Source organism: Mesoplodon densirostris, chromosome 3 (assembly GCF_025265405.1).
Source record: "Mesoplodon densirostris isolate mMesDen1 chromosome 3, mMesDen1 primary haplotype, whole genome shotgun sequence".
Lineage (NCBI taxonomy): Eukaryota > Metazoa > Chordata > Mammalia > Artiodactyla > Ziphiidae > Mesoplodon > Mesoplodon densirostris.
Window position 1 is genome coordinate 100,468,670 of NC_082663.1, and position 9,328 is coordinate 100,477,997.

The following is a 9,328-nucleotide window of genomic DNA, read 5'->3' on the forward strand; positions in this document are numbered from 1 at the left end:
TTTTTTCAAGAATGTCAAGGCAGAGGTTTAAGTGTCAGAAAGAGTTACTAATGACAGTGACAGAGGATAAACATTTCTTAGTAAATGAACTGATCGTTGGTTTCTTATTCACCACATTTCCGTCTAGGTTTTGATGTGATTGTCTCCCAAGGGTTTTAGCATTACTTTCACCAAGACTTCTTAAGTAGAGAAAAGAGGCTGTTTGAAGTAGATTACTTTTGTCAAGTTCTCTTATCTCCTTACTCCTCTCTGGCCTGAGATAAAAAGAAAAAAATTATTTGTTGAAATTTGGTAATTTCATCAAACATATTTATTCAATGACTGACTTGCACACTTTTTCCTAGCGGTGGATTGAAAAATTGATTTTCAAAGTGAAGTTGCTGAGTACATATCAAAACATAGAACGTGCATCCCTTTGATATAGAAATCAGAATAGGACCTTATAATTAGGAAATTGAAATAGAAAAGGTGAGTAGCATGTCAATGTTACTAAATTTTGTAAAAGTGAAATATTCAATAGGAATGTCTTTATATTTTAAGATACTTATGTAATAACAGATCTGTTAAAATGATGGCTTAAACTTAATGACAGAAGCATGTAACAGTTGAATGTATTTTAGGTAGGTACATCACATACCTTAATCAAACATGTATGTGTGTGTGTTAATGCATCCTATCATCTGTAAAGGGATATTCACCCTTATGTAAACAGTGGCAAGATTTTCAGGGATTTTTTCCACATTTAACTTCCATATTTAAAATTTTTCATTGAGCATCAATTTTCCAGTAAAATACTGTTATTTTTATAGTAACATAGGTAGTAAAATAATGTAAAATATAATATTAAAAATTACTAAGAACATATTAATCCGTCACAGTAAGAAATCCTACCATCATGAGGTATACATATATATGGCCAAAATTAAGGAATAGACCTCTAGAAATCAGTTATAAAAAGAAAAAATGTATATGGTTATTCAAAGATACAGAATATTAGTCCGTGTAACAGTATATTTATAATTAATGCATTTGAAGTTTAGGATAAATCCATGCAGCCCAGAATATTCTGTTTTAATTCCAACAGTAGAAATTTACACATCCTAGTTCTCCTCATCAGGCTTCCTTACTGGGTGAATGGACGGATAGCTCGGGGTACCGGCTTGTCCTTTCAAGTGCTTGGTCTGACTGGAGAAGTAGCTGGGTCGTTCCAGACACTATGACACAGAGAACCATTAGCTGTGGGGAAAAAGGAATTTACCCCCCAAAAAACTTTTTAAAATTGTTTACAAAGTAACAGTGATTGGGCAAATCCTGAAGATAGAGAGTGGAAATAGGTAAGTTTTAGAGGTAAAATTTATCAACGATTCCCTAAGGAAAAATGTGCATAGGGAAGAAACCTCGAATGATGGGAACAAGTTGTTAAGGAGGAGGTTTGCATACCATTTCCTACTTCTTAGTCATTTCACTGATGTTTAACACTTACTTGGTTAAAGGGCTTTACTCAGCAAAAGATGTATTTAATGTGAGAGGCAGGTTTCCAAGATTGGTTTCCTAGACCACACCTTCACATGTGTATGTAAAGTCCATGCTACCTCAAATTGCATTGCATTAGATGTCAGAAATCCTAGGGCTTTCTTGTTTGGTTTGGTTTGGTAGATATCAAACCACCAACTCTCAAGGTAATTTGTAGTTTAGTGAGTTAAGTCAAGGGCTGGAAAACTACCTCCTGTGAGCCCAACCTGGCTCATTGCCTTTAAAGCTTTATTGGAACATAAAAGCTCTTTATTGGCCCATCCATTTATTTACCATCTTTGAGTGTTTCCCATTGTGCTGACAGTGTTCAGTGGTTGTGACGAGCACTGATGGCCCACAAAACCCAAAATATTTACTTTCTGGCCCTTCAGAGAAAAAGTCTGTTGATCCCTGTGGTAAGCCCAAAAGGTTTGTCTCTAAGTGAAAGACCACAAGTAGAACAGAACTTAGACTTGGTTCAGTGAGGATTCCAGAGAGGTTTCCTTTTTGATTCTCATATCTGCCCTTCTGGTTGACCTTGTTCTTTAGTTTGGTTCAAAGACAGTGGTAGCAACTAGGGACTACCTGTTTCTTTCTTCACATTCAATGAAAGAGCTGCTCTTCCATTCTTAGTGTTGAGTAGTTCACAACTCACTCCCAGTGCATGGCTTCCTCTAACCTTGACTCCCATCTATGCTAAAGACTAAATCTTTAGCTTTGTATCCAGTTCCATTGGCCTTTGTAGGGCCTTCAGTTTCAACTCCCAGTTGATAGCTTGAGCTCGAAATCTATTTTTACCGTTGGGGATTTTCTGCCTTAGCTTTGAGCTTGGCTACATAGCAACACTTTGGGGGACTTGTTATAATCAGCATTTCTATCTTTCCTTCCTTTTCATTTATTTATTTTTTTAAGGGGATCCAAAGTCAAAGTCAGTGGCTGAATGACAACACATTGATTCACAACCTTGTAGATTCTCTTATGTCATAGGGCATCAGTGGGAAGGAGTAGAATCCTGGAACTTTGAGGTGGAAATATATGGGCAGATTCCAACAAAGCTGAGGCCTGTGACCTCTGACCTGTGACCTCTTAGTTGAGCCTGCTGTGCTATTAGAAGGAAGTCTGCCTCTACTCTGAGATAGTTTCCTTGCAGGGGACTGTGGATCCTCAAGACTTGCCTCCACTACCTCTCGTTTTTCCAGACCTAGTAATCAGACTAGAGTCCTTGAAATGGGGACGGGAGCAGGGAAGGGGTGGGTACCCACCGGGTATAAAGGATGACCATGAGGAGACACTATCTGCTAAAATAAGGAATTTTATAATTTATATCAATAGAAACCTGAGAAATGTGTGTGGATTTTGTAGGTATTGAAGCAGGTGGGAGTAATGTAATATTGGGTTAGGCTGGATTTGTTGATACGAGTGCATTCAACACCCATTCCAGACTCAGCGTGTTAGCTTGGCTACCTGGGAATGCCTTCAACAGTTTGCTCAAATGACTGAAACCTGTACCCAAAGTTAGCGTATGCTAAAGTCAAAATGCCAGAACTTTCTAAGTATGTTGTAGCAAAATTTCTTGACGTTGGCATGACTGACATTTTGAACTGGATAGCTCTTTGTTGTTGGGAGCTGTCCTGTGCAATGTAAGATGGGCCAGTGGCACATACTCTTCCCTGCCACCCTAGTTGTAACAATAAAAAGTGCCTTGAGGGCTTCCCTGGTGGCGCAGTGATTGAGAGTCCGCCTGCCGATGCAGGGGACACGGGTTTGTGCCCCGGTCCGGGAAGATCCCATATGCCGCGGGGCAGCTGGGCCCGTGAGCCATGGCCGCTGAGCCTGTGCATCTGGAGCCTGTGCTCCGCAACGGGAGAGGCCACAACAGTGAGAGGCCTGCGTACCGCAAAAAAAAAAAAAAAGTGCCTTGATACATCTGTGTGCACCAGCCACGTGGGGCTCATTCATAACACAGCTCCTTAAAGAAAAAAGTCTCAAGACACTGCCACATATTTCCTGGGAGGGGGGACCAAAAGTGTCCCCAGCTGAGAACCACCGCTGTAGAAGGTTTACAAAGGCATAGGAATGCCAGACCACTGGAGTGGATTTATCACATAAGATGTGCTCACCCAAACCCCCTATGTGCCCTGGGAGGGCTCAGAGGACACTTCCTTTGCCAGAGGTTTAAGAAACGTATTGGTGAGGGGAGCGTTAGCAGTCTTGGAATGCTCTGTAGCTGTTCTTCTCTGCAGGCCAGGAATGAGAGGGAAATTATGTCATCATAATGGGCTCCCTAAATTCAGTGAGGCTAATGGGATCGTGGGGCATCATGGGTCAAGTGGAAACACTCCATTGGCAGAGATAAAGTGAGCGTGTTTTTCACAATGAACAGCAAAATGAAAGGGCTCATTAGAATGCTTTGATACACAGAGATTTTTTATATTTGCTCATGTGCTATCTCTAGGGCTGAAATAAATGGGAAGTCTACTAATACCCTACTTGATTTGAATCAGGAGAAAAGCTCTAGGTCTGATGAACATGTCTGACCGGAATCAACATGGGAGTTGTACTCCCTCAGCCAATTCGATAACATGAGTCAGTTCCCATTTCCAGAGCATCTTGAATGAAGGGCAGGCCGGGTCCCCTTGAGGGAGGATATACCCTGGTTTACTACCAACTATCCCGAGGGTCCTTTCTTCTCCCTGGAAGGGATCAAACAACTGAGGTAGAACAGGAAGAGACAAGCAGCACTCCAAGCTCTGCTGGTCAGGGTCACCCTCCAGCGTTGCCTTAATGCTCAGAGCCAGACACACCACAGTGAGCTTGGCTCCAGATCAACTACCACGCAACGAAGGTTCTGGAACACTTCCATATCTCGGGGGACCTCATTTCCACCTGACTCTCTTTCATATTCCCCTTTGTCACGGAAGGCTAGGTCCAGTGGTCAGGGTGAGATCTCGGCTCAGGCCCCAGGCTCTCAGACCTCAAAGTTCTGGTCCTGCAAGGGCCCCTGTCCTCTCTTCAGACCACTCCTGGCTCTCTCTGCCGACAAGGAGCTGCTGGTGGTACGTCCTCTAAGAGTTGAGGTCCATCGTGCAGACCCTGAGAAAACTCCTAGGAAAAGGCTCCACCTTCTTGTTGAAGTCAGCAGAGCTCAATTCCTTTGGAAGTGCTGGGTGTGTCCCAAGTTGATGCAAGTGCAGAGCCATTAGGTAAACCAGCACATGTGTGCGGCCCCTTCCCTTAGACTCCTCTGGGCCCTCGTGACATAGGCTCAGAAGAGTGCCAGCCTCAAGCCTTACCTCTTCCAAGGCCACACCGTCTCCAGGATCTTCTGTCCCATGAATCTCAGTTGCTGTGTGGAACTCAAAAGAGAGAAAAGACCCTGCCTGCGGGGTCTCTTCGGGCTGGGGCCTTCTAGCTTCTCTTCCTCCTCCTCCTCCTCCTCCTCGTCCTCGTCCTCCTCCGCGGGGTGATCTCGGATTCCACATTGCCCATCCGCTGGGCCATGTTGAGATGAAAGACACGGCAGCTGAAGCCCTCCAGGACGCCGCCCTTCACGTGCTGCTGGAGGATCTCCAAGGTGGGGAAGACCCGGCAGCAGGCCATGCACCTGAAGCCGGTCTCCATGGTCACCATCCAGTCCGGTGTCTTGGCCCTGGGTCTCTCCTGGACTGCAGGTGACCCTGATGGGCTGCCTGGCTCTGCCCTTTCCTCATACTCTTTCTCCTCCCCAGTGGGCTCACTGTCAGACAGGAGGTTTTCGGTGGACACATCAGAGGGGTAAGTGCCTACGGTGCACGCATCCTCAGGAAGGGTCACTTCTTCTATCGTCAGCTGCTTTTCAGGCAACTCCAAGGGTTTCTTTGTCTTCCAGGAGACAGCTACACCCTTGTTCACTTGTACCTGCATGTAGTATATTTTCATGCCCCTTTCCTCTTTGTCTGGGTGCAGATAGTGCTTACAGGGTGGAGAGGGTGAGGAGGAGACACAGTGTGATGGGGGAGCGGTCTCTCCTTCTTCCTGATCCTGGGCTAGGGGTGCTGTAGGCTGGGCAGTGTCTCGATGTGATCTCCGGATTCCTGAAAAAGGAAATTAAAACCATAATAACATGCATGGGCCATGCCGGAAGCTGAGGGAGCAGGTGTGGTAGACGAGAGAGGGACATTTGCATGACGTAGCTATGTCGTGAGCTTGGTGTCTGTTGGCCGTAGGACAGAGCGTTGTATCTGGTGTCATCTGTGGGCTTTTCATGTGCGTGTGGGGGGATACTGGAGCGGTGCCTGTATACAGGGGTGTGGAGTATGGTGGTGAGGGCTGTGGTATGTGAGCGACGCGGGTGGATGCGTGTACGACGAGGAGTGTGAGTTTGGGAACATCGGTGGTGCATTACTTGTGGAATGGGGCTGTGGTGCTTGGGGTTTCTGTGTGCACTGAGAAGGGCTGTGCCTGGAGGGCGGATGTATGTGTGAGCTGTGTGGACCTGAGCTGGAGGGTCCTGCTCTCAGGCTGGGGGTCTATGATGCAGAACTCTGTCCTTCTCTGGAAGCAAAGGCAAAGAGAAACCCTACATTTTCCTCTGAAGATGCTTAATCTGGTCCCTCTTCCCTCCACCTCAAGCCCAGACCTTTCCGGCCCCTGCTCCTTGACTTCGCCACCATGGTAGTACCAGGATTCACACACCCCCCGCCCCAGACTCAGCTGGGCTCCATGCCCTCGTAACAGCTCAGCCATCCTGCCCAGGCTCCTCCACAGAGCCCTCATCACCTCTGATGACCCTGGGTTTCCTCTCAGCCTCACTGGGATCTGTGTGCCTCCTGCCTCACAGCCAAACACCCCCTCACCTGAGGAGCCCCACGCCCTTACCAGCGTAGATGAGCTTGCGCTGCGAAGAAGCACACGAGAAGTGTTTAGGGGCAGAGGAGACCTCCCCTGCCCCTGGGCTGCAGCCTTTGGCCAACACAGTGGATCCAAGCTGAGGGGGATCCTCTTGTGACTTCGAGATTCCTGAGGGAGGAATGAAAGGCTCACGGTGGGTTCATCAGTCCTCTGTCCATAAGTATTTACCGAGTGTCTGGCACATGTCAGGTGCAGTGAGTACACACAGTTGAGAGTGTGGTTCCCAGTGGATACTCCAGGATTTAATTCCAATCAATACTTATTCTCTCACTGTCTAGTTGGTAATGTAGGCCTCGGTGGTGACTGTGAGTATGTGGGAAGAGTGAGTGATGTGTATCAGTTAAGTCTGTGGTAAGTGTGGGGTTGGCATGGGGAGCACGGTGGAGATGTGTCTTATCTGTGTCTGTGGCCTTTGTGTGCATGGTTTCTGTTCACAAGTCAGGAATTCTGGGACATGTAACTTTTCCTCATTACATGGTGTGGCTTGCATTTATGGTGTGTGTTCATTCATTCATTCACCAAGATTCAGTAAGCAGCTACTCCTGTGTATCCGGCACTCGTGCATTGTTGTAGTCTCTGGTAATGCTGCACATTCTAGTAGAGGAAGACACACACTAAACAAAAATACAATAAATATATACTACCTGAGCTGATGGCAAGTATATAAGGGTTGCCAGACTAAGCGAAGAAAAATACAGGGCACCCAGTTAAATTTCAGTTTCAGATAAACCCAGAATAATTTTTTAGTGTAAGTATTCCCATGCAGTATTTGGTCTTACTTACTTTTAGTGTAAGTATGGCCCATACAATATTTGGGACATACTGATACTGAAAAATTACTTGTTGTTTATCTGGAATTCAAATTGAACTGGATAGCCCATATTTTATCTGGCAACCCTGACATGGGTTAGTGAGACTGTGGTTTACTGTGGTTTGTACAAAGCGGGTCTGGCATTACTCAAGAATGTGTTACAAGTGTGGTGTGTATGACACGTGACTGGTTCTTATAGAGGTATTTAGAGATGGCTGAAGTTAGCTGTGTTTGTGCGAGAGTTGAGGAGATACATATATATATATATATATATATATATATATAGTGTGTGTGTGTGTCCTATATATATAGTGTGTGTGTCTATATACATATCTCATCTCCAGTGTTTGGTGTTGGAGGAGAGGATTGTGATCCAGGTGGGTTGTATGAGAACGTAGTACAGGAGGGATGCGTGTATATACCTCCATGTGCTATGTGTGGTTTAATACGGAAGTTATATGTGGGGTGTGTGATATTTTTGCTGTATCAGAGTGTCCATGGGTGTATGAGTTACTGTCTCATAAAACACCCCTAACAAGAATTCTGTATACACTCTTACGTACGCCGAGTGTCAACCAGGTCCAGGCAGGATGAGAAGAACTTTACCACGCAGACTTTATATCTGATAAGCACTCTACCCCCATTCATCCTGCTCTTCTCTGCACTACCACACACACACACGCTCACACGCTCACACACACACACACAGGAACATAGAGAAAAATATTCTGAATGGTCAGGGGCAGTCATTGCCTTCCCCAGCCTGTCCCAGGCACTGCCTGAAAATCTGCCTGCTGTCTACACCTCCATTCCCAGGGCCCATCCTACAGTCTCCAGGGCCCTGGGCCTGGTAGGAGCTCCTGGGCTCTAATCTGGGGCAGAGGCCTCTAGCTGGAACTCTGGCGTGACCACCCCCTCCCAGGGCAAGCTACTCGCCTACATTTAATGCACGCAGGCACCACGTGGCCCGTGGCTCTCAGAGCTCCCCGCAGGACCCTGAGGACATTTCTAACCCCCGCCCATGTAGTCTCAGTCTCTGGAAAGCCCTTCCCTTCCCTTGATCTCCTTTGGGAAATTGTTCCTGTTGAAGGAATAAAACCTCCTTGCTTTCAATATGACACCATCCCTAGACAAACAATCTTCTTTCGAACTGCATTCCACTTGTCAAGATACTTTTCAACAGGGCCTTCAGCTCATGGGGCTTCTCTTTCCACTTTGGTAAAAGAGGCCAAGCAAGTCATGGGTCTCTCTCAGCATCCTTGCATCCTTCACATCCCCCACCTCATGACCCCAGGGAAAGATCCAAGAGAATAAGAGAGAAATCGGGGACTGAGAAAAGCTGCACCTCTAGGTCTGTGCAAGCAGGATGCAGCCTGCTGTGAGTCCGACAAAGCTCCAGGCCCGGCAGCCCCAGGAGAGAGTCCTCAGAGCAGCGGAGCTGACCTCCCATCTCCCAGGGGGCATCTGGCCGTTCTGTGCCGTCTCACACCACAGGGACCCTCCGGATGGATACGGCAGCATCAGTGAGACAAGGTCTCTCCCTCCCTACTTCACAGGTGACACGTTCTCAGTCCCCCGCTTCCTAGAGAAGGTTCAGTTTGGCAGAAACCCATGTGCCCCAGCCAAGTTGCCCCCCACATACCTCCTCCCTTCTCGGCAGTTTCCTGGGACTCTTCATTTTCCAGATGTTTCCTCTTTTGTCGCCGTTTCATGGTACCAACTAGAAGTCTCCCTTAGAAGATGCCTCAAGAGATGTCCAACTCCTCCTCTTCGCTACAGGTTGGCCCTTGTTGGCTCTTGGGCAATCCGTTGAAATGATTCAATACAAATCAAAATAGTCAAGTCTCCTAAATGGCTGAAAACCTTGTACCACTTAGTGAACCAGCAGTGCTGCCTAGTGCTCACCAGGGCTGTTAAGTTTGCAAGGTTGCCAGGCGCACAGCAGGATTCTGTGACCTCAATGATGACATCGGAGCATTCGGTGGACCTAGGTTGAGCACAGTGTCTGCAATAGCACAGGCCCCGTTTTCAAGAACAATTCCTGTTTCCCAGCTGAACCTTTCCCATGAAAGGGAAAGGTTCATACCACATCTATTATAAATTGTATCATACCAT

At 46.6% G+C, this 9,328-nt stretch overlaps 1 pseudogene; it reads right to left on the minus strand.

Annotated features, from left to right (window-relative positions):
* Positions 1 to 2,972: 2,972 nt before the first annotated feature.
* On the minus strand, positions 2,973 to 8,962 carry LOC132486811 (protein FAM170A-like; annotated as a pseudogene).
* Between the last annotated feature and the right edge of the window lie 366 nt (positions 8,963 to 9,328).